The 26,670-nt window shown below is 43.4% G+C and overlaps 1 pseudogene; it reads left to right on the forward strand.

Annotated features, from left to right (window-relative positions):
- Positions 1–380: 380 nt before the first annotated feature.
- On the forward strand, positions 381–21,046 carry LOC117413665 (prolyl endopeptidase-like; annotated as a pseudogene).
- The last annotated feature ends 5,624 nt before the right edge of the window (positions 21,047–26,670 follow it).

Here is a 26,670-nt window from a genome sequence, read left to right on the forward strand (position 1 = left end):
CTCCATCGGAACCTGTTAGCAGCAACTGCACTTATAGGGCTGGCTTCACTGGCACTGATTAGCATTAATCTTAAACTACCTCATGTTATCTTAGGTAAGGTAATCCTAGACTCGTTCTAGTCGAGGTCTGTGAAACCAGTCAACAATGTCTTCTAAAAAACAGATTAAATACGTCCAGCTTTTCGTCTGTTTTTTATTTAGATTGAATGTATGATAGACCCAACACTGCAAAGACTGCTCGAGAAACACGCAATTTCATTGGCGGCAGCGCCACCAGACACTTTGAAACAAGCCTGATCACAGCTGAGCCGGGGGGCTCTAAAGATTGTCACCAGTTAATGTTCCTGTTTACCTGGGCTCCTGAGACATCACATCAAGCTATGCTAATGAGCTTCTTCCTTACTGACGTCTCTGCAGCCACAGCAACTCACACCTGCAAGTCCTTGGCTGCAGCGCTGCACGTTATGAAGAGGTGCTGTATATACTGTAAGGGCTTTAGAGACAGCTGTGCTAAAACTGTATGTAGATGTAAATGATGGAAAGCGACATTATTTAAAAGGTTTCTCCTAATGAAAAGAAGTCAGGTCAGAAAGAACAAATAAAGTCTTACTTTATGAAGGGTAAACAAATTGAACAAAGTCTCTCTCACATCCACAATAAACTGCAGTGTACTACATACACTAAGAAAAGTACAAACGGGAAAGCTAATGGAACTTAGAAAACATGCACAACACACGCCCGTGTACACAAAACAGAAAGCATCGTTAAAGGCAAGTACTGCGAACTACAACACCGAACAATTAGAGAGTACAATAATACGAACAATTGAGTTGTGTCCTTACTGGAAAGATTAGGTCAAATAAATAGTCATAACAGGTGTGTGTAACGGTAATTTTGTATTTTTTTGCATGCTTTACACACAGTTATAGTGTAGTATGCATTTGCCATAGCTTACTCCGGTTGGCCATGTTTTTAAATATGCTTTACCATACCTCTCGGGTGCCCACCGAGGCTTTGCCATGCGTTGACTATACTGCACTTTGCAACGCTTTAGTAAACTTGTATAAGGATTCGCTTATGTATGGAAGTCTGAGAATGGCATATGAAACTACTTCATATTTGTAGACGGTATAAAACTATTATTTTAACACAAAATAGTATAACTACTACCTGAGTCCAAGGAAACAAGCGTTGCAGCGCCACTGCGTACCACTAACCACCCAATCAGCTCCCACAGTGTTTCACAGTGTGTCACAGCGTGTACCATTGAGTTTCACCGGCAGGGGAATCCCTGGTCGTCTAGTTTCACTTTCACTTTAAAGTACGAGGAGAAACGGGCTTCTTTGTGAGGACGGAAATTGTACATCACATTTAAACAAAAACACTGAAGAAACTGTGGAGTTCAAATATCCAGAGGCTCGCAGCGATGAAAGCAAAGTAAGTCTCTCCCCTTCCCGCTTCTTAAATCTCCCCTTTAAATCTCCATTCACTGCCTGCAGCTCTCCGGTCTCGTGTACAGTCTGGTTACTTGTCACACCATTGTAAATATACAGTTTGTAACACTGCATTTAGAAGATAAACTGCAGACGTGCTGGGATGTTGTAAATATATGTTTTGTGTCACGTATAGACAATCTATGGTGTAACAGTTGTCTTTTTGTTGTTGTTAGCTTAAAATAAAACTTTTCTTTAATGAGGCCAAGTAAATGTATTAATCACTGCACACAAAACGTAACCACATACTATACCTAATTATTCTTTCAATTTTTTTTCTAAGGTTTGAGAGTGCTTTAAAACACAAGAACACTCACAACTTAACATTCAAGGCACTAAATTTGAACCTAATTAATAAAGTCTGATTCAAGAAAAAAAAAAATCAATTATTTTATTTAGAGAAAGGGGAGAGGTTTAGTGAAGTGTCATGTGCCCTTGACCTGAAAGTGAAAGGTCAAAGGTTTCTCTCGGCATATTTGACATAGTAGGTCCTTGTTTTTTCACAGATGGACGGACGCAGCCACCATTTTAGTAGTAATCACTGCTGGACTGCAGGTGATAACAGTCTTTTGCTATTAGGAGTTGATAGATGAAATGGTGGCCCTATCAGTCCAGAGATGATAGACAAAGCTTGTGATTAATTATTATTTAATTAGCCCAATAAAATGTATCACATCTCCCCTAAATATTAGGAGTGAAAGTGTGGTGCACACAAAGAGGCTATGTATGGCAAAGCTAACTAGAACCAAACCATTGGTTAGCAACATTTAAAACAACACCCACATTGACAGGCACAGTGTTTGAATCTGATTAGATTCATACATTGATTGGAAATGACACAGCAGAAGACATGACTCGCTCAACACATCAGCCCTAATTTACAGCAATTGCATACAACGTAAACAGTCTGCAACGAATATAAATGTGACTGCACAATACACGTTCAGCTTTAAAGAAACAAAGCAGTGCAAGTGGTATCCAAATTCAAAATCATGTAACATACAGTTGCACATGGGACGTTTATGACTTTCAGTTTCGTTTTTGGTTGGGGCCTTGGTAAAGTGAACCGAGCACAAGGACAAACTGGCAGAATGATTTGAGAGATTACATTTGAAAAGAAAGATACAACTGTTGGTTTTGGGCACACTGTTGACACATTTTTATTTGGTACTTTTAATTAAATTTGAATCCTAAAATGCTTGAGATTATGCCGTATTAACATTTCTTTGTTCTGGTTGTTTGGGACACACACAAGTTTCAACACAAGATTTAAATGGCTGCTTCCTGGTACGGTAACACATCCTGAGCTGTAGGTCCCACCTGTACCATGAAAGTAAGACTGTCCTACAGTACAGGAAGTGATTAGGTAAAAGGAAGCAGTATCTGCATATCTAAAGCAAGGATATATACAACTTTTTTTGCATTATTAGTTCCACACATCCTTAGCATTGCTTACTTTATCTCTGAATGCACAAGGAAAGAGCCCCCATGTTTGTCCGCAGGTATTAGACTCCCCCATTTCTCTCTGTGCTGGACAGAACGTCCCAGAGGAAATATTGAACATGTGTTAAGTGTAGTTCTGGAAATGAACTATCTGTGCCCAGTAAAGAGAGCATGGGGGACTGTAATAGGTGAGGATCAATAGGCTGCTTATTACAAAAATATAGTAGAAAGGAAAAGATCAACTAGTAGTTAAGGGTTAAAAATGAGTTTGAAAACTTTAGGAACTGCACCTAGATACTCAATCTAATATTCTACACTTGATTTCAATCACACATCCTGCTCTCGCGCTGTTGTGTGATCCACAGATTGACAACTACCACGGCACGGAAATCCCAGATCCCTACGCATGGCTGGAGGATCCGGACAGTGAGGAGACGAAGGTGAGCGTGTCCACAACACGATTCCAACTTCACAACTCCGCACACAATGTCTCTGATGGGGAGAGGCTGGGACTGAGGGGCAGCTTTGAGAAATGTCACCAGAAATACAAAGGCGTGCATTTGAAAGTCCTTTATGGGGGCTCTGCAGTTTGAAACAGTCGTGTTTGTGTTGCAGGCGTTCGTGGAAGCCCAGAATGAGCTGACCATGCCTTTCCTGGAGAAGTGTGCCCTCCGGGGGAAATTCACAGAGAGAATGACAGAGCTTTATGACTATCCCAAATACAGCTGCCCCTACAAGAGAGGGAACAAGTGAGCAGAATTTCAACATATACATTGAATCTTGTATGTACGGGTCAGGGGCAACTCATTAATTACTGCCAAAAACTAATGAGATATATTATTGAGTTATAATATAGTGTGATGAAAAGATGTGTATTTATATTCGAAAAGATGTGTATTTATGTTTGATTGAGTCGGGATTCGTAATAATCTTGTTGCATTCTGCCCTTAGTGTTGGAATCCATAACCAGATGCAGTGAGGACACTTATTATTAAAAACTTTGAAGCAAAACATTTTGTAGACTCTTTACAAAAGCCTTTAGATACAACTGATTTATTGATCAATGAATGTTAGGAGGCAAAATAAAAGCCATGGTGTTCAATAATCAATTAATCCATTCAGTGTAATGAAAACAAGTCATTAAGAAAATAACATGCAAGGATAGAAACAATTTTAAAAAAGTCCACTTCAGTGTTGAGTACAACTACATTTAAATACAAATACAAATGCATCTAAATCATACACATACAAATACAAATACAAATGCAAGCACCTCAGTTGCATTTAAATGCAAATGCACTTGCACTTGAACCCAAGCCTGGTCCACTTGTGCCTCAAATACAAGCATGTGAGGTGTGTGTGTATATACAGTGGTTTGCAGAAGTATTCACCCCCCTGCAAAGTTTTCACATTTTGGTGAATGATAATGTATGCACAGTTTTTCAAACAAACTTTTTTTTATTCAAAGCTGTAGTGGTTAAACTGAACACTGTTATATGAGGAGGAGGTTAAATGTCAGCAAAACTTGCAAAGAAAATGTACAAAATGAAATTTACTGGTTGCATAAGTATTCAGCTCCTTAAGTCAGTACTTGGTAGGTGCACCTTTTGCAGCAATTACTGCTGTGAGTCTTTTTGGATAGGTCTCTACTAGCTTTGCACAGTAGGATGGTGAATTTTTTTCCCCATTCTTCACGGGAAAATTGCTCTAGTTCTGAGAAATTTGTTGGGGATTGTGACAGGAATGGCTGACTGGTCTGACGTCACGGCAGAAGAAGGGACAACCAAAACAAAAAGGTATTGTGCAGTGGCGCGGGCGCCGTTTTATTTAATGAATCCAAAAAAAATAAATAAAATATTCAAACAGAAAACACTCGCTCACAGAGCAAAATAAATGGTTAAACAAAAACAAATCACGAACACAAAATCCAAAATAAATAAACCATAAACCATACAGGTCAGGCTGGGCAGTCGCTGTCACTGTTCCGGTATGCTATGCTTTAGTTTCGTTTTTAAATAAACCTTCTCTCGCTCTCCGTCTCTATCACCCACCCCGAACTAGAGAGCTGCAGGCTTTTATTAAGGTGAACCATCTCCCAATTAGCAACAAAATTAATCCCGTAATTAATTCGGGAGATGGTTCACCTTCTGCACGAGTTTATTAATTATTACTCCTGGCAGAGGACGAGCACCGATCTCGCCTCTGCCAGGACACGTTTTAAAAATAAACGAAACAATAATAAACATACGGCGCTCGCCGACATAAATACAATAAATCATAATAAACACAAACAATACTTTGCACAGGGGCGGAGGATGAACCCTCGTTCTAAAAATAACACAAAACAATGTACAGGGCTGCTCGCCCTGTTACATATCCCCCTCCTTGTGCGAAGCACACATGGCCCCAACGGCCACCTCCCCCCTCAGTCTCAAAGTCCCGGACGAGGGGGAAGAGAGTTGCTTCTGGGGGGTGGCCATGGTGGAATCTCCGGCACCCCCCAATTCTTCGTGGCCGGCAGCTCCCTCTTCTGGGGCTCCCTCCACACTCTCTCCTGCCGCGAAATTGCGGCTGGGGGAGCTGGTCTCCTGACCTTCCCCCTCCTCTTCATGGCCAGCAGTTCCCCTCCGTGGGGCTCTGACCACACAAACTCCTGCCGCGAAAGTGCGGCTGGGGGAGCTGGTCTCCTGACCTCCCCCCCCTTCTTCATAGCCGGCAGTTCCCCTCCGTGGGGCTCCGACCACACAATATCCTGCCGCGAAAGTGCGGCTGGGGGAGCTGGTCTCCTGACCTCCCCCCCTTTCTTGATGGCCGGCAGCTCCCCTCCGTGGGGTTCCGACCACATGACCTCTGGCCGCGAAAGTGCGGCTGGGGGAGCTGGTCTCCTGACCTCCCCCCCTTTCTTGATGGCCGGCAGCTCCCCTCCATGGGGCTCCGACCACAGTGTAGGGACCCCAGGTGAAGCAGGATCCCTGGCGACCCCAGGCGACGGCAGCGGACCCTCGGGAGGCGACGGCAGCGGCAGCGGACCCTCGGGAGGCGACGGCAGCGGCAGCGGACCCTCGGGAGGCGACGGCAGCGGCAGCGGACCCTCGGGAGGCGACGGCAGCGGACCCTCGGGAGGCGACGGCAGCGGACCCTCGGGAGGCAACGCAGGACCGGCAGCAACCCTAGGAGATGCAAGGGAGACACAGGCGACCCTAGGCGATGCCGACGGCGGGAGGGGAGCCCCTGGCCATGAAGGCGGCAGCAGGAGCTCCACTTCTCCCAATGGTGGTGGTGGAGGTAGAGGTAGCTCCTGCTCCTCTCCTCCTGACAGTAAAGGCGGCAGGGGCTCCTCCTCTTCTGGCGGCCAAGGCGGCAGGGGCTTCTCCCCTTCTGGCAGCCAGGGCGGCAGGGGCTCCTCCCCTTCTGGCGGCCAAGGCGGCAGGGCTTCCTCCCCTTCAGGCGGCCAAGGCGGACGGGCTTCCTCCCCTTCAGGCGGCCAAGGCGGCAGGGCTTCCTCCCCTTCAGGCGGCCAAGGCGGCAGGGCTTCCTCCCCTTCAGGCGGCCAAGGCGGCAGGGCTTCCTCCCCTTCAGGCGGCCAAGGCGGCAGGGCTTCCTCCCCTTCAGGCTGCGAAGGCGGCAGGGCTTCCTCCCCTTCAGGCTGCGAAGGCGGCAGGGCTTCCTCCCCTTCAGGCTGCGAAGGCGGCAGGGCTTCCTCCCCTTCAGGCTGCGAAGGCGGCAGGGCTTCCTCCCCTTCTGGCAGCCAAGGCGGCTCCTCCCCTTCTGGCAGCCAAGGCGGCTCCTCCCCTTCTGGCAGCCAAGGCGGCTCCTCCCCTTCTGGCAGCCAAGGCGGCTCCTCCCCTTCTGGCAGCCAAGGCGGCTCCTCCCCTTCTGGCAGCCAAGGCGGCTCCTCCCCTTCTGGCAGCCAAGGCGGCAGGGGCGCCTCCCCTTCTGGCTGCAACAGGGAAACCAGCAGGCATGTTCCCTCTGCTGGCAGTGGTGGAAGCGGAACCAGCAGGCATGCTCCCTCTGCTGGTGGAGGTGGTGGTGGGAGCGACATGTCGTCCTCCCACGGAGACGGAGGTGGCACCAGCAGGTATTCTCCCTCTGCTGGTGGTGGGAGCGACACGTCGTTCTCCCATGGCGGTGGAGGTGGAACCAGCAGGTATGCTCCCTCTGCTGGTGGAGGTGGGAGCGGCTCACAGTCCTCCCACGGAGACGGAGGTGGAACCAGCAGGTATGCTCCCTCTGCTGGCGGAGGTGGGAGCGGCTCACAGTCCTCCCACGGAGACGGAGGTAGCACCAGCAGGTATTCTCCCTCTGCTGGCGGAGGTGGGAGCGACTCACAGTCCTCCCATGGAGATGGAGGCGGCACCAGCAGGTATTCCCCCTCTGCTGGCAGGTACCTGGGCTGTGAACCTTCGACCTTCCCCTTCTTGGGCCGTGGACGCACCGACTCCCCCCTCTCGGGCCGTGGACGCACCGACTCCCCCCTCTCGGGCCGTGGACGCACCGACTCCCCCCTCTCGGGCCGTGGACGCACCGACTCCCCCCTCTCGGGCCGTGGACGCACCGACTCCCCCCTCTTGGGCCGTGGACGTTCGGGCTCCTCCCACTCAGGCGCAGGACGTTCGGGCTCCTCCCTTTTAGGCGCAGGACGTTCGGGCTCCTCCCTTTTAGGCGCAGGACGTTCGGGCTCCTCCCTTTTAGGCGCAGGACGTTCGGGCTCCTCCCTTTTAGGCGCAGGACGTTTGGGCTCCTCCCTTTCCAGGTCCGTGTTCCCTCTCTGCCTCCTTCTCCTCACCTTCCGCTCTCTCCCCTCTCGCTCCTGGTAGACCCAGTCGATCTGGGTCATCCACTCCTCTCCCTGGTATTGGGTGGGGCAGATGGCCACAGTGTGCCCAAACTCCCCACAACCAGGGCACCACTCATTCACCACAACAACCCCTGGTGGCCGCTGTTGCAGCTGCTGCTGTCTCCTCATCCTCCTTCTTCCTCCCATCTTCCTTCCTCCCATCCTCCTCTTCACTCTCCTTTTCTCCACACACAAAAACGAAAAAAAAAACGAAAAACCCTGCAGTACCCTCTTCTGCCTGCGTCCTGGAGGCGCTGCGATCCCACGCAGGACACCACGTGTGACAGGAATGGCTGACTGGTCTGACGTCACGGCAGAAGAAGGGACAACCAAAACAAAAAGGTATTGTGCAGTGGCGCGGGCGCCGTTTTATTTAATGAATCCAAAAAAAATAAATAAAATATTCAAACAGAAAACACTCGCTCACAGAGCAAAATAAATGGTTAAACAAAAACAAATCACGAACACAAAATCCAAAATAAATAAACCATAAACCATACAGGTCAGGCTGGGCAGTCGCTGTCACTGTTCCGGTATGCTATGCTTTAGTTTCGTTTTTAAATAAACCTTCTCTCGCTCTCGCTCTCCGTCTCTATCACCCACCCCGAACTAGAGAGCTGCAGGCTTTTATTAAGGTGAACCATCTCCCAATTAGCAACAAAATTAATCCCGTAATTAATTCGGGAGATGGTTCACCTTCTGCACGAGTTTATTAATTATTACTCCTGGCAGAGGACGAGCACCGATCTCGCCTCTGCCAGGACACGTTTTAAAAATAAACGAAACAATAATAAACATACGGCGCTCGCCGTCATGTATACAATAAAACATACGGCGCTCGCCGACATAAATACAATAAATCATAATAAACACAAACAATACTTTGCACAGGGGCGGAGGATGAACCCTCGTTCTAAAAATAACACAAAACAATGTACAGGGCTGCTCGCCCTGTTACAGGGATCTTGCCATAAATCTTCGATTGGATTCAAGTCAGGACTTTGACTGGACCACTCAAGAACATTAATTCTCTTCTTGTTCAACCACTCCAGTGTGGCTTTGGCTTTGTGCTTCGGGTCATTGTCCTGCTGAAATGTGAATTTCTTCCCCAGTTTCAGAGTCTTGGCTGACTCAAACAGGTTTTCCTCAAGGATTTGCCTGTACTTGAATCATCCATTCTCCCCTCTGTCCTGACAATCTTCCCAGTTCCTGCTGAAGAAAAGCATCCCCATAACATGATGCTGCCACCACCATGCTTGACAGTTGGGATGGTGTTGACTGGGTGATGTGCAGTGTTGGGCTTGCGCCAGACGTAACGCTTGGAATTTAGTCAGAAATGTTAAATTTTTGTCTCGTCTGACCACAAAACCTTTTTCCACATGTCTGCAGTATCATCTACATGCTTTTTCGCAAACTCCATACGTGCTTTAAGATGAGGCTTTTTGAGTAATGGCTTCTTTCTTGCCACCCGTCCATACAGGCCAGCTTTGTGTAGGAACCGGCTTATTGTTGATGTGTGAACACTGACTCCCATCTCAGATACAGAACTTTTCAGATCTCTCAAGGTCATTGTTGGCTTCGGAGTGACGTCTCAAACCAGTTTCCTGCTTGTCCGGCTGCTCAGTTTCGGAGGGCGACCTGATCTGGGTAGTGTCGGGTGTTATGATGCATCTTCCACTTCTTAATGGACTTCACTGTGTGGAGAGGGATAATCAGCGCCTTTGAAATTTTCTTGTACCCTTCTCCTGCTCTGTGCCTCTCTACCACTTTATCCTTTACTTATTTCGAAAGCTCCTGGGTCTTCATGGTTGCTTTGTTGGATCACTATGTGAGTTGCAGCTTGAAAGTCTTTATATACCTGAGGGAAATTATCTACAAGTTAAACCACTTGGAGTACACACAGGCAGAAACCATTTCATTAATTTTGCGACCTTTCAAACAAATCATTTGCACCTGAACTGATTTAGGGCTACAGTAGAAAAGGGGTTGAATACTTATGCAACTGAGATGAATCTGTTTTTCTCTGAAAATCTTACTTATTTATATTCTATATGCATTTTTTAACTTTATCAATGTGGAGTAGTTTGTGTAGATTCTACATGTAAAGTCTAATTTGAAAGCATTGTGGAGTACGCTCAGGTGCCAACAAAATGTGAAAACTTTGCAGGGGGGTGAATACTTCTGCAAACCACTGTGTGTGTGTATATATATATATATATATATATATATATATATATATATATATATATATACAGCTCTGGAAAAAATTAAGAGACCACTGCAAAATTATCAGTTTCTCTGGTTTTACTATTTATAGGTATGTGTTTGGGTAAAATGAACATTTTTGTTTTATTCTATAAACTACTGACAACATTTCTCCCAAATTCCAAATAAAAATTATTGTCATTTAGAGCATTTATTTGCAGAAAATGACAACTGGTCAAAATAACAAAAAAGATGCAGTGTTGTCAGACCTCGAATAATGCAAAGAAAATAAGTTCATATTCATTTTTAAACAACACAATACTAATGTTCAGAAATCAATATTTGGTGGAATAACCCTGATTTTCAAGCACAGCTTTCATGCGTCTTGGCATGCTCTCCACCAGTCTTTCACATTGATGTTGGGTGACTTTACGCCACTCCTGGCGCAAAAATTCAAGCAGCTCGGCTTTGTTTGATGGCTTGTGACCATCCATCTTCCTCTTGATCACATTCCAGAGGTTTTCAATGGGGTTCAGGTCTGGAGATTGGGCTGGCCATGACAGGGTCTTGATCTGGTGGTCCTCCATCCACACCTTGATTGACCTGGCTGTGTGGCATGGAGCATTGTCCTGCTGGAAAAACCAATCCTCAAGAGTTGGGGAACATTGTCAGAGCAGAAGGAAGCAAGTTTTCTTCCAGGACAACCTGTCAGGCCAGTGTCAGACTGGATACCCGTGCCGAGCTCTCTTCCAAATCCCGCTCTCTGTTTACAGGTGTCAGATGACGGGCGCTACGTCCTCTTAAATATCAGTGAAGGGTGCGAGCATGTCAACCGTCTCTGGTACTGTGACGTGCAGCTGCTGCCCAACGGGATCAAGGGTAAGAGCAATCCAGAATAGCCCTGGGGCAAGGGGCGAAAGGAACAAGAGGAGGCGTATTCCATCTGGCTGAAAGTCTGGAAAGAAAAATAGGCATGACTGGCTGTACAGCCTTCATCATGCCTAGCCTAGCACTAAGACTGGCTTAGCTTTGTACTTGAAAAAGCTGTATCATATTGACACTAGATAATGAAGCCCTCAGACTGAATCACCGATGGTCCCCGATGATCCTGGAGGTATTAGAGGCTGCTCTGTCTGTGTCGCCTATGGTATTTATACCATATGGGCTCAGGACATACGTGACTACAGTCTGTTTTTGTATCTTTCTAATTATCAATAGAATTGAGAGCTTTAGCTGTTACTCCATTCAAGTGCAGCCAGTCATTAACCAACCTCTTTTACAAGGTGACCGTGGTTAATTGTGTACCATCTTTCATCCCGTACATTTCTGCACACGCTTTTACCCAGTACATTCTACTCTCCTAGGATTCCAAATACATGTTCATCCTACAGGCAGTGGAAACAGAGTTTCAGATCACAGCTTTTGATTTGTTTTCCAATCCTCATTAATATGTGCAGGCCTCCTTCCCTGGGTCAAGGTGATTGATAACTTCGATGCCAAGTACTCGTACATCACCAACGAAGAGACTGTGTTCACCTTCCTGACGAACCTGGATGCACCTCGCTCGCGAGTCATTAACATCGACCTGAGTGACTGCAACCCCACCCACTGGAGGACACTGATCCCAGAGCACCACAAGGACGTCTTGGGTGAGCGCTAGCAGGAGACCGCTACCATTCTGAACAGCTCCTTCCTGCAGCTAATGTATTGAATTCAATACTGAGCCCTTTTCACAAAGCTCTCACTCCTACATTTTTTAAAGAATGTTTAAATGAATATAATACATATGCTTGTGGACAACTGTAGTTTTTCCAGAATAAATGACAGTCCTCGTGTGTGATCTGAAGCACAGAACGTACATGGAGTATTCTGTATATATAACAAGTACAGTGTATGGAAAAGAAAGTAAACCTAAAAGCTATTCAACGCTAGATCTCTTAACACTTGTATAATGTTTGATATACAGCTGTTGTTAAAGAAGCAACATTCTAGACAACTATTTTAAATAGACTGTGAAAAAAAAACGATCTAAAATAATTTATCAGTTAAAGTTTGGTGAATCGGACCAAAACATCAACTAAAACATTAATGAAATAATAACTTTTACTGCAAAATTAAGACAAATGTAGCTATTTTAGTAAAGGCATTTCACATTTTCAGCTGATTTTCAAGGTTATTTTTATTTAGTTTTTACCTTATTATATTCAACTTGTTGTACAAATTTGACTCAACTTTTATGCAGTGACTTTTGTCCAAATTTACTCTGGAGGTCAGCTGTTCAACTGGGGGGTATTCAGACCCCAGAACCCCCAGTAGCACCTCTGGTTCTTTGATGCTTTTTGTAAACACTTCCTGTAATTGATTCAAAGCCTGAAATAATAGTGAAGTAATCCCGCTTCTCCTTGCCCTGCCTGTCCTATCGATTATGTGACCTGCGTGAACGGACAGTTCCAGGTGGTTGACTACATGCGCGACACCAAGGATGTGCTGCAGCTGTTCAGCCTGACCTCTGGGAAGCTGCTGAAGACCCTGCCCCTGGATCTGGACACCATCGCCGGCTTCAGCGGCCGCAAGAAAGACACTGACATCTTCTACAAGTTCTACTCCTTTCTGCAGCCAGGTCAGCTTCTCTCTTGTGCTTTGAATCTATCGTTATCTATTGCTGTCTCTGCTTTTTTCATTAGCTGATCATTAGCTGATTACATCACACGTGTCCTTTTTCAACCATTGGTTGTGAAAATTGATTTTCAGTTTAGTAACGCACAGTTGCACAGAGGCAGCTTCAAGGCAGGCAGAAGCAGGAAGAGCAGAGACTGGACAAAGGCATTGCAGTTCAGCACTGGGACCACTTTACAAAAACAACTATTAAATAATAGTATTGAATAGTCAAAATGCAAAACAAACAGTATTCCTCCAAGCTAAAGCTACCACACCAACCAGGACCAAGATCAAAGCACCTGCTGGTCTCGAGTCCTTGGCTGAGCCGAGGGGCCGTTTCCCAGCTCCTCCTTTATACACGTGGTCAAGCTAAACTGGCTTGTGGGCAGGCTCAAATTCCCAGTTTAGCTTGAACACATTCAAACAGATTTCAGATCAGTCTAAACCTAGTCCAGCCACATTCACACATGGCTAGCTTGTCTGCCTGTTAAAAATCTCTGCTGATACAAATGCTGTATACAATATTCATTTTATTTACATTATTTAGCCAACACTAAATCTATACATTCTCGTGTGCAGAAATGCAGCATTTAGGAGTCTTTTCAGCCCCTGTGGTTGTTTCGTTGTGCAGGAGTCATCTACCACTGTGACCTGACCTCAGAGACCCTGGAGCCCACAGTGTTCAGACAGGTGGAGGTGAAGGCCTTCAACCCCTCGGACAACCAGACTGTCCAGGCAAGCAAGTCACTTTCATTAAACAAGCCTGAAACCGCATGGTTCTGTTGAAGTTCCACTCGGAGAAGATGCTTCACATCCCATATTATCTCAAACTAGAGCACACATCAGGTGCATTTGTACGCAACTGCCCCCCTGCCTCTTGGATTTTAACCACTTGGAGCATTGTTCTGTTATAAATCAGGTCTTTTTCAATTAAAAATATCAAGATGTCTCCAGGAAAAGTTTATTGTCCGAGTCCCCGAGGGGCTTACCTGGTAAAGCAAAGCCGCGTGGTGTGCAGGGTGAGTCATACAGCCCAGGTTCGCATCTTTACTGCATGAAGTTGGCCAGTCTTCACTGGGGTCTCTGAAGGGGGCGTGGGTTAGAGGCAAAACCAGCAGGGACTGTTTCTCCTCGTCGCGCTACAGCGGACCCTATTGGCCAGGGGCTCAGTGAGCTCAGAGCGGACACCTGCAGGGCTGGCCTCCAGAGGCCGGTAGCTCGCTGACATCCGCTCTCGAGTTACTGTGTGTAGAAGAGGAAGCTGGGGTTCGGAGGACGGCCACCGAACATTCTCCTGAGCTGTGTGGGGAACTGTGGCGAGGAGAATTAGGGGCGATAATCGGGTGTAAAGTAATTGGGGGGGGGGGGGAGGTTATTGTCCAGTCTTCCTGTGTAAGGTGTTGGAATGTTTAATCAAATTTGAATGAATAAGGCATATGTGTTCTACGTGGTATTCTTACGGATGTATTTCTTACATCCACTAGGGGCACTGTTGTAGCAGCTGAACTTAGAGGACATGTTTAAAACCTCTTACGCCCTCTAGTCCCGCGGGCGGAACACGGAACTGCACGTAAACATTATATTTCATAACTCATTTGTAATATTATTACAAAAGCAAAAGAGAAAAAAAGCTGATGAATATGGGGCAGCAGTGTGGAGTAGTGGTTAGGGCTCTGGACTCTTGACCGGAGGGTCGTGGGTTCAATCCCTGTGGAGGACACTGCTGCTGTACCCTTTAGCAAGGTACTTTACCTAGATTGCTCCAGTAAAAAAAACCCAACTGTATAAATGGGTAATTATATGTAAAAATAATGTAATGTGATATCTTGTAACAATTGTAAGTCGCCCTGGATAAGGGCGTCTGCTAAGAAATAAATAATAATAATAATAATAATAATAATAATAATAATATCAGAATCGTTGTTTTCCTACCGTCAAACCGCGAAGGAATTTTTCGAATCTGTCATTTCACCGCTGAGATATCCCATTCGCAATGTGTCTAGTACCCCCATGCTTCCAAAACAAATGTGATCGACTAGCTTGCGTTTTGCTGCTCTGGTCTTACAACCTTGATGACGGTGAAGTCCCCCTGATCACGTTGTAGGGGAGGTCACAAGCTTTCCATTCATACCTTTACTTTGTTTGTAGCCCAATCCATTACAGAGTAATCGATGTGCAAACAAACACACCCACCTCTTGAATGAGATAAGGGGGGGGGAAAAAAGCCTTACAAAGGCTAATGCATGTGGCAATGGATAGCATGTGAGGTGCCAGAAGTTAACATCCCTTTTAGAACTTAGTGTGTCACTGGACATAAAGATTTACACAATGTTTATTTTTGGAGAGGTTTGGGGACCCTTGGGCTTAGCTTTGTAAAAACTCCTGTAGAATTTGATCCCTTTGTTCAAACAGTTCCAAATTTTTACCCAGTATAGTAGACATGTTGGTGAAGCACTGGAAATAAATCTGGCTCTTTTCATATGCTACAAGTTGAAAAAATGACTATAGAACATAAAAAAATGAAAAGAGTTGAAATGAAAAGTTTTTTTATGTATTTTTTCTGGATATCTTCTTCCAGTGTGGTACTGAATAAGACTTTTATCACACCTGAGGTTTTAGTCTTGATGCCCAAGAACCATGCCTGTGCTATCTATACTTTGGAAGATATTGTGATTTATTTAAGGACACAGCCCCCCAGGTGGAAATTGCCTGTGAGGGGCTGGGGTTTTGACAGGTTAAGAGTCCCTTTGAGATCACAGGGGTGCTTTCAACTTCTGGTTGGATTCAAACAGATATACAAAATGAAAGTAAATAAGATTGATTCATTCAGTAAGATTACTGTGATAGACCTCTACCAAGTTCCTCTTTAAGATATTGGACCCTTTTTTCTCAACAGGTCTTCTTCCCCAATAAAGGATGGCACCAAGATTCCAATGTTCATTGTGCACAAGAAGGGCATTAAGCTGGACGGGTCTCACCCGGTACTGCTGTATGGCTATGGAGGCTTCAACCTCTTCCAGCAGCCTTCATACAAGTAGGAACATCCCACTGCACCCTTAACTAATATATACAGAAGCACTGAAAGGAGACAGTAAAATGTTAAGACGAGGGAACGCTGTAACAAGAAGATCTCGCCTTCAGACCACTTTAAAGGAGTGATAAGGAATGTCATTAGCATTGGTCCTAACTGTTTTATCACTGCCAGACTGTTGGTTGTTTTTTAGTAGGACATGTATTCTTTTCAATACTGTATAGACCTTTAAAGTTTAAAGTTTCTGTTGCTTCCCGGTGCCTCATCCCTTCCTGTTTTGGGTCCCCAGTGTTGCGTACCTCATCTTTGTCAGACACTTGGGGGGTGTCCTCGCCGTCGCCAACATAAGAGGCGGGGGGGAGTATGGAGAGACGTGGCACAAAGGTGGGGCCCCTAGTACAGCTTATTTTAAATGATAAACTTGAGCGGGAGATGGTGAGAGAGAGAGATGGTTATCAGGAAGGAATCATGCTAGAATTCCGGAATTCAATGCCGGAATGTGCTGGACCCTTTCTCTCGGAAGACACACTTTCTCTGTATTCCAGGAGGAAGTCTGAAGAACAAGCAGAACTGCTTCGATGATTTCCAGTGTGGTGCTGAGTATCTGATCAGAGAGGGGTACACCTCCTCCTCCAAACTCACCATCAGGGGAGCGTCTAACGGAGGCCTGCTAGTCGGTAGGTACATTGTGCTGTGTGCTGCTCTCCTGTGAAATACTGCATAGATTTGCTGTTTTGTGTGGTTTTCTTGCGGCTGTAAGTTTGTCATGGTGAGGGGAATTATGGATTATCAATGTAAAAAAAAAGTATAGTATTGAAACCGTTTTATGATAAGAGTGTTTTCTAGTTATAGATTATGTTATGTAAGTCTTAATGATGGCTGATATTTACACCTATTCTTCATTGGGACAAGCCAGCCCTTTCTAATTGATAGAATCCAGCTCCTACAGTTTGAATCTTAAACAAGTGAACAAGTGACTAGACAAACAATTCTGATTGAAGTCTCATTGACTTCTTTTGTGGTAGCCTGGGTCACATACTGTATGAACTGAGTTTTGTGCTTTCAGCCAAGCCTCCAGTTGATATTAGACCCTTTCTCACAGGGGGTAAGGGAGGCAGGGAGCAGTTCAGTCCATGCCTCAAGCCTGTCCTGAACTGGAGGGAGCACCCTTTCTCTTAGGGGTGAGGGAGCAGTTCAGTCCCCTTGCCTCAAGCCTGCCCTGAACTGGAGGGAGTACCCTTTCTCTTAGTGGTGAGGGAGCAGTTCAGTCCATGCCTCAAGCACATCAACTCATTTAATCTATGACCAGGTTTTGAATCCAGGCCTCCAGAGGTGAAAGGCTGGTGTATTTAAACACACTCTTTTTTTATCCCCTGCCTGCCAGCCGCCTGTGTGAACCAGCGTCCGGAGCTGTTTGGCTGTGGCATTGCCAAGGTGGGTGTGATGGACATGCTGAAGTTCCACAAGTTCACCATCGGCCACGCCTGGACCACGGACTACGGCTGCTCCGACAACGAGGAGGAGTTCCACTGGCTCATCAAGTGAGTGCGGAGCTTCCTTCTGGTGCATTACTACAGGGGCACCTCAGCAATACTGAGCACAGGGCTTTCACTCTGTATTTTTTGGTAAATGAAATAAATATAGGAGGCTGTGTGGTCCAGTGGTTAAAGAAAAGGGCTTGTAACCAGGAGGTCTCCGGTTTAAAACCCACCTCAGCCACTGACTCATTGTGTGACCCTGAGCAAGTCACTTAACCTCCTTGTGCTCCGTCTTTCGGGTGAGACGTAGTTGTAAGTGACTCTGCAGCTGATGCATAGTTCACACACCCTAGTCTCTGTAAGTCGCCTTGGATAAAGGCGTCTTCTAAATAAACAAATAATAATAACTGAGGCAGAGCTAAATAACTTCTGAATGTTCCAGAATTCTTTCTGATTATAACATTAACTGTTTTATTTTTTATTTCCGTAACCTTTGACACTTTTCATTATTTAAATGGCCAGTATTAAGTCTGTATACAGTAAATTCAACCAAAGTGTGGAGATTAACTTGGTGTGTGACTTCAGGTACTCCCCTCTGCACAACATGCATCTCTCCTCCAGAACTGTATACAAACCTTTATATATGCTTTTAAAAAGTTTTTTCCGTGTTTTATTTAAAAGATTTTTTAAGTATTATTTTATTGTTTTAATAATGGTTTACATTTGGCAGGCAGGATAACTGTTGAACCACAGAGCATTCGTTTGTATTTAGATCTGCCATAGTTTACATCATTACAACAGACCCCATTATAATTAAACCTGTGCTGTAAATTATTCAAATCTGACTTCATACTGGTTATCATTCATAGAACCATGTTTGAAGTTATGAGTGTCTTGATCCAGCGACACTGCAGTTTGTTAACACTGTCCCTGTGTCCTCAGGTACTCCCCTCTGCACAACCTGCCCCTCTCCTCCAGCCTCGCGCCTCCCTACCCCGCCATGCTGCTGCTGACGGGGGATCACGACGACCGCGTGGTGCCCCTGCACTCCCTCAAGTACACAGCCACCCTGCAGCACTGTGTGGGCCGCCGCCCCGGCCAGAGACAGCCCCTGCTGATCCGCATCGACACCAAGAGCGGGCATGGAGCTGGCAAGCCCACTGCCAAGGCCATCCAGGAGGAGGCGCACATCTTCAGCTTCATCGCAGAGACCCTGGGGCTGAGCTGGAGGGACTGAGCACAGGCAGAGGGGCTCGGCTGAGACACTCTTTAATTCTGGGGCTGTGATGGAGAGACACTAACACAGATAGATCTACACACACACACACACACACACAGAGGGGGCATTCATAGGGGACAGACAGACAGATCCTCAGACACAGGGACAGGTTGAAGAGGGGCACACCTTCTTCAGACCTAGGGTTAAGCCAGAAGGACCCAGACAGACACATGGACAGACAACTCAGGGTTATAAAAGACTGTTGTTTTTAAATCTATTTGATTGATTAAATAACGTACCTGAAACTGTTCTTCTCCTATTTACACTCGTTGTGTGATGAATTTACAAAATCATTCTGGAATCAGTGAACACATCTTCATTGCACATGCAACTAATATCCTGTTCTATAAGTGTGTATGTTGCGAGTAGGGGTGCAAATGTATATAGTTTGTGATTACTGTATGTATACAGGGTGATTAACATTATTGAACCGCCCTTTGTTGGCCAAACGGTGCATCACACAGAGTGTCATTCACATTTTTCCTGTGCATGTCATCCTCCACGTACCCTCCAGTTTTCACAATGCTCCGACATCGTTGTGAGAATTATGAATTACCCTGTATATGATTCCTGCTATATATATGTGTGTGTGTGTGTGTTTAAAGCAGGGATTTCTATATCAAATCCCTGCACTGTGTTCGGTTCCCATCCAACAGGCAGACAAACCAGCCATGAGTGGATGTGGCTGGACTGGCTAATTTTGCGTGATTGGGTCCAGGGTTCGGTATTCAGTCAGGAGAGTAGTTTTGTGTCCTAGCTGTGTGAAGCTGCTGATCTTTGCTGGGGATTCCAGAGCGTTACATTGGCCATTTTTGTAGGACCCCACCCAGGCTGTTTTCCTATTAACTAGTGAAATTCAAATAGGAATGCGCTCTTTTTCAATTTGTTGAAATGTTTATTTTGTTCGTCTATTTAGGTTACACGGGGCAGTGAAGAGTGAAAGAGGAAGAACTCTTGTTCTACGACATTCGCTGTTCAATAAATGCTGAGCATGGATATTTTTCAGTCACAACTTCCTTTCAGGGTAAAAAGCTGACAGGCTTTCACTCTGGTGAGGTAGCTGGCATGCTGCTACCTGATCTAGCTTCTTATATAACAGCTTTTCCTCCAGATGTATAATATTGTGGGTGATGTCACTCTGTAATGTTTAATTTTCACTACTATTGTGTATACTGTATCACAACTTTTGGGTATACTGTATCACGACCTTAAACATGTGAACTCAGGATGCACAGTAAAACTGCTCTGCGTATTCTTTATCCATTACATTTAAATATGATGCAGAATTCATATTTTTGCAATGCGTGAAACATCCAGTACACAGCTTATCTGGAGCGCTGGGTCCTACAATCCCTTAGAGACGTTTAGCACAGTGCATGTTCGTGGTAAAGGTTTCCTATGGTTATACTCTACATTCGCCATAGTTTCCAATGGTTTAATATGCTTTCCCTCTCTGTGCTCCTGAAAGCTCCTCAATTGCAATAAGAACCTCTCCGAATGATTGCAGCCATCTTAAAAACACACGGGGACTGACATCCGAGGGTGCTGATTTCCACCACTGAGAGGACATTGATCACATTACCATATCCATGTGTAACCAATAGCTTTGGGACTACCTGCTGCTGCAGGAGTATCTACAGACACACCAAACACATCTACAGTGCCCACTAAAGTTAGTAGCAAGGTTCCCAATAAAATAAAGTACTATGCTGAGAGATGACCTTAATTATCGACACCTGTTCTAAATCCACTGCTTACTGATGAAACGCTTCACACAGATGCTCCAGCCCAGCTCTCTTTCAGTGGACTGAAGTTGTAATATAGTTGTAATAATGGCATTGCTGTGGCGTCTTCTTCAGTAATAATGGAACTCCCCGCTATTGACTCCGGAGTTCAGTTATTACCTAGTAACACCTACAGTAATGTCATTATCCCTGCAATGTGAGTCTATTGGAGTTACTATTATTGTGCATAGCTAGCAACATAATATGAATCTAAACTTCAAAGCCATTTTACATTATTTTATATTGATTGATCTTTGAATTTAATAATAATCTTAATTTACATGTGTGCATTCATGTAACATTTTATTGGAATATTGCTTTTAAAAAGTAGTAACTAAATAGGTGTTATTATTTTCTTTTAAATTCTAATTCTAGAGGTTTTTTCTTTTGTTGTTATAACCTTTAAGCTATACAACTATAGATACTGAAACTAAGGGTAACTGGCAGAGTAATTGTGCTGTCACATGAAGAGAAAAAAGCTGCAATAATGTTATTGGACACTAGAGGGAGCGGTTACTCTGTTCTGTATAAACCAGTGCAGGACAAAATCTACCTCGCCAATGGATACGGTCCCAATAAAGCAAGAATACCTTGTTACTTTTTCAACTCTCAAATTATTGATTTAAAAAACATATTTGGATGTCATAGTTTTACAATAAGTGTGCATTATACTTCTGTGTTTTTATTGGTTTCCTGTTATTTTATCTATTAACTGCGCTCTACAATAGTTAAGTGTATATATGTATATATAGATTTTTTTTACTATGGTTTACCAAGCTGCTCAGTTAATTACACTGTTCACATTGACTTTATTAAATAGTTTTTACTACACCTCACTGCATTTTGCTATGCTTTACCACGGTTTACCACATAAACAGCTATGGACTTTCGAAGCAGTTTATCTTGTTAGTTTTTTTTCAGTGTCCTGAGCTCAATTGCATCATCACTGGGATCCAAGTTCAAAAAGGTTATGTCATCCATCTGATGCAGTTGGAACTCCGTGATTGGCTTTTAATCATGTCAATCAAAAGGACCAGTATCCAATTGGTTAATAAGCAAACAACAGGCTGTCAGGTAGTGTTGCAATGCCATAATTCCATCAACCTGTTCTGCAGTTAGGTAGATGTCACATTTGGGGTTTTGAAGTAGACGGTTCTAACAGATCACTCCAGTAAAATGCATTGCAGGTGTTTCATAGGTCTCACGTTGTACTCAGGTAAGCAAGCATGTGGTTGCACACTAGAATAAAGAAAGTTCTCAGTCCCAGTGTCTTAATCTCAGGAAGTCTGTTAGTGTTGCACTTCCTCTGTCATTTCACCTCGGTGGTGTCTTGTCTAATGAAAACGTCACTCTCTAGCTGAAGTAAAAAGCATTGACTGAATTGGACTTTACTACTACTGCTATATCAGTGTCTTCTTCAGCTGCTGAAAACCTGGGCAATCTGTGTAAATTTCCATTGTCTTGCCACTGACATCCACACCAAAAAGATTGATAGGCTCTTAGCATGGCAACAGGTTCTAAGGTTCCTTAATTGCCTGGCTCGGCAGTCTAATATTTACAGGGCATTAGGTATCACAAGTATATGCCACGGATACATGAAACCAAGTTGAAGCGATGTGATATAGTCTTTGGTGGCTGACACCCTAAGACTGCCTCTTCCAGTATGTTAACTGGAAGCCTGCCCCTCTCTCTGCTGCAATGACAGGACAACGCTGTCCGGGGTCCTGAAACAGAGTCTGCCATCTTGGTCTAACTCGAATCAAAACACACACAGGAGACTTTTTTGCAGAGCTCTAGTAAGTGATCTCTTCTTTTGTTCCTTTTTTCCCCTCTTGCTGTCTGTCGGAAAAGAAAAAGGAAGTGTTTTTCAAAAATAAGCGTCTGACTATAGGAGAAAATAACTGGTAGCGTTGTGGATTGCCGTTGCTGCTGAGCTCAGGTTTGATGCTGGCAAGCGCAGGGAGAGGAGTACCTTGCTCTGGTATTGATTTCTGCTTCCTATCTGTTAATCACTTAGCAGGGATATGAATTGGACAGGATCATGCATCGATCTGCAGGGAGCCGCCAATCCAGCTGCTTATTGTAAACAGTGCACGCTACCTTCTCCTTGTGGGCCGGAGGGATCTGAATATTAAACTAAATGAATACGGACCCAAAAATTGCTGGTGTATTGGGGGGGGGGGGGGGGGGGCGTATAGGAATTCCATAATGGATTTCTGCAAAGCCTGTTGTTATATTGATCTATATGGTCAATACTTTTAATGCAACGTCTCTTAAAATAGCCCTATGACCCAAGGCCTCACTGTTTACAAAACGGGACAAATACAAACATAAAAAAACTGAAAGCATCATCATCATCATCATAATAATAATAATAATAATAATAATAATAATAATAATAATAATAATAAATAAGTAAAACACACAACACACTCCCAAATTGGTTTTAAAATAGCAGCTCTAAGCAATCTCAGAGGATCAAATCAATCCTTATGAAGTGGCTGTATTGATTATTTCTCTCTGGGCAGTGTCAAGTCACTGACAGCTTCTCGATGGCTGTTTGGGGTTGTTAGCTGCAGTGGTCACTATGCTGGGGGGGGGGCAGCTGGTGACCTTAGCTATTGATTTTATCAGGACAGCTATTACATGGTGTGAAATTGATGTCTGCTCACTGGCAGGACATTCAGCATTGAGGGGTATGGACTTGTTACAATCTTCAGCTCACACAGGGCGTTATCGGACCTTCCAGGGGAATTGAAGGATCCAGCCTCGTTTGCATACAAGAGGGTGGTGTTCCATTGCTAACTGGGGGTCTTAATAAAGTGGGCACATTGCTATGAACACAGATTCTTACATTACCATTTATAAGATGTTGTTTAAATGTATTCCCTACTCTCTTCACTTCTGAGTTCCAGCCCATGCTTTAAAATCGATGTTCTTACCTCTTATCAGGTTTTTTAACACAACCAGTCCCCTTTAATGTGCCAATGACCTAAAAGGGATTCCTATTGAAATAAAATAACGTGGTAGATCTCTGTGGTTTCCGTTCCCTGGTATTTTGTAGTTTTCTGTACTATGAATGAATATGTTGTGTGTCTCTTCATTTTATTTGCGGTGTCATTCCTCACACAAACTGCTTTTTTATGCTCAATGCACAGGATGACATCTATGCACAATGTTTTGATGAAAACAACACTGATTGGTTGATTATAATATAAATTCATTCAAGAATACATTTACAATATATATTTTCCATATTAAGTTTTCAGTTTTGTAAGAATATATATGAAAATATACGTACAGCTATGTCCAAAAGTTTTGCATCACCTTGTATTTTAGGATCGCGACATTTTTTTTTAAGCTATACGAACATAATTTAGATCTTTTATTTAACATAATGTAATCAAAGACATTTTTTCCATTTGTTGCCATGTTTTTTTAAGTATATGGAAAACTACAAAGCGGTATGTAATTCAATACGCTAATGTAACATATTTCAGCAGGTTTCATTCGACTTTATGAAGCACAATGAGTTCATTCTAATTGTGATGCAAAACCTCCGTCCATAGCTGTATATATGTATATTGTAAAATATATATTTTTCAGAATATATACAATATTTACTGTGTATATTTGCCTTAAAAATAGTATTTTTAAATATATTGTAATATAATTAAACATATCACAGTAGATTCATAAGCACTATATAGAGAGAGATAAATTTGTAGTATGTATTCAGTTTTCATTTTATATATTTTACATTTTCATAAGCGCATATATTAATAGCATTCATGCTGTGAATTACTTTTTAGCGTGAGAAGACGATTAACCTACCCCATTTAGAGTCGTGCAATGTTTCAGATGCGCACTTCCTGTGTGGAACGTGTGTGGTATCTTCTGCTACGTCACGTTAATAACGACTGTGTGACGACTTTCTAAGCTGCGTGGAAACTCGGCCATTGAAACTATTACATATCTTTAACAAACTAATTGTTAAAAGGGAGAAGAAATGAGTGGGTGCACAAGCCTCAGGTCATTATTATACTGCAGTCCTTACTGAAATTCCACCTTGCTCAAGCTTGCTCAGAGGCTGCAACACAGGTACCGCATTCTGGTGTGACTTCATTAAACAAGCCCACTATCTGTCAGCTCAGAAACAGCAGTAAACAGATTAGAATGAGCTCAGAAACAGCAGTAAACGAGGGTTAGAAACACATATAATGAGATAATAAACGCATCCAGATATATCCCCTGGGGCACATTTAAAAAAATAAATAAATAAAATAAAAAAAGAAAGATGTTTTTAAACTGCATTTGTGAACTTTATATGGTGAGAAACTGCCAAGACTTTAAAAACACACATTATAAAGTATTGTACAGATAGGAATTTAACATGCAGCAATCATACATGCAGTGAGCGAAGGGTGTATACAGATAGATACAGATCTACAGCAGTGTGCACATTTACACCTCAAGAGCTGTCCTTATATACCTATCTGCATGAAGTCAGTAAGTGATATAGAAACAGCAGGCACTTGTCAAAAACAGTAGACCACTTTGTGCTTTAATTAAGCCCCTTAAACAACTTCTAAAAAGTCTCGTGCATTTTACCATTTGTAGCTATGTGTTCCTTTTCTCTTACTATTTTAAATGAATTGCATGAGTGGCCTATTAAAGTCATCAATTAATTTAGACAAACACAAACTTGCCTATTTTGACAATTTTCTAATATGTTCAGTTCCAGTGGTTTGATTTCATATGCACAACAAATCAAAACTACAGAAGCAATGAGGTGTTCAATACACGTGTACACTGCTGTAGATATAAAGAGAGATGTAGATGTATCTCCTACAGTCACAATATTATTTAAAATCTAAGGAAATAGGCGAAATAAATGCATTAATATTACTTTTCAAAATTAGACACAAGATTAATTGTATATATTTAACGACATTTTATTTCCACATCTGTGGTCCCAGGGCTGAAGGAGATATAGCTACAGACAGACAGATAGATAGACAGATATAGATAGATAGATAGCTAGATAGATAGATAGATAGATAGATAGATAGATAGATAGATAGATAGAAAGAAAATTCCAATTCAGAAGGTATAGAGTATTCCTTTAATGATAAACATCATAGTCTTGTGACCATTATGATTCTAGTCCCCTGCATTCCACAGCAATAAATCACAGGCTCCCAGTATGACACTTCCGAGCCTATCGTTCACCAGTAATGGTCCTGTTTGCACGCGTGTGGGATTGTTTAGAGGAATCTCCCAGTGTCAAAGGTCAGGTGAAGGTCGTTTCCTCTTACCAGAGGGAAGGAAGGGCAATTGTGTCACTATGGAAACCACGGTTAAATCAGTTGTTCTAGAAAGGATCTCCCAGGAACAATGCAGTAGCTGTAAAGAACGGGGGTTTGTTAAAAAGGTTATTCACAAATACTTGAACCTGTTGATTGTGTCAGACATACCCATAAAGTATATTAGGTGCTGTAAAAATGCATGTCACATCAAAATGTGTATTTTAAAGCTGTAGTGATAATTACATAAATTGTATGTAGCACATAGAAAATGTTATAAAAAAAATTAATATACACATTATTTAAAAAAAAAATCATAATTAAATTTGCTTTTTATTTTGCAGTTTTTTCCAAGTTAAAACTAATTTTAAAGATTACTTTAACATTATTATTATTATTGTATTCAAATTGCATTCAAACTGGATGGCATGAGGGTTGTTTTGATAACAGTGAGGCAAAACAGCTCAAATGAATACTGTGCATTTCCTTCATAATACAAAATCTTTATTTCACTTTGGCTTATAGAGAAAATAAAAAAGCATTTTGGTCAATGATTGCTTTTTGTAAAATAATGCATTTTTAATCCAGAAATGACCTCACAGGGGTTGTGAAAAGAAATTCATTTTAATAGGAGCGCTTGAGTATTCTGGGCTCTATTCTGAAGGAACAAAGGCAGCAGTGTATGAAATATTATGAACCTACCAAGAACTAATCTAGTTGTTTTAATATTCTGAGTAGTTTCCAGCTAGTTTTACAGTCTCCTCTCAGAAACGTAACATTTAACAAAATTGGATCATCTGTATTCATGGTTGATTTAGAACAAAGGAACATGGGAAACATTTGCGAAGGAGAAGAGGCAGTTCAGCCAATCAAAGCTCATCCCTTCCTAGCTCACCATTGCCCCCACCAAGGAGAAAATCACAAGCAGTCGTGTTGTGCGTGTCTGTTTATGAGGTAGCATTAGGTATGTGAACAACCACCTACCTACCTTACTTGTTGTTGGGTGAGTCTAGCTGGGTAAGAACCATTTCACAAGGGGCTAACATTAGTGAACAGCCAAGTCAGAAGATCCCAGCACACTGCTGCTGCTGCTGCTGCATGGCCCACAGCTGCTCTTGGTCTCCTGGCTTTGCCTTGGTTTCAGTTCTGGACT

Source organism: Acipenser ruthenus, chromosome 25 (genome assembly GCF_902713425.1).
Source record: "Acipenser ruthenus chromosome 25, fAciRut3.2 maternal haplotype, whole genome shotgun sequence".
Taxonomy (NCBI): domain Eukaryota; kingdom Metazoa; phylum Chordata; class Actinopteri; order Acipenseriformes; family Acipenseridae; genus Acipenser; species Acipenser ruthenus.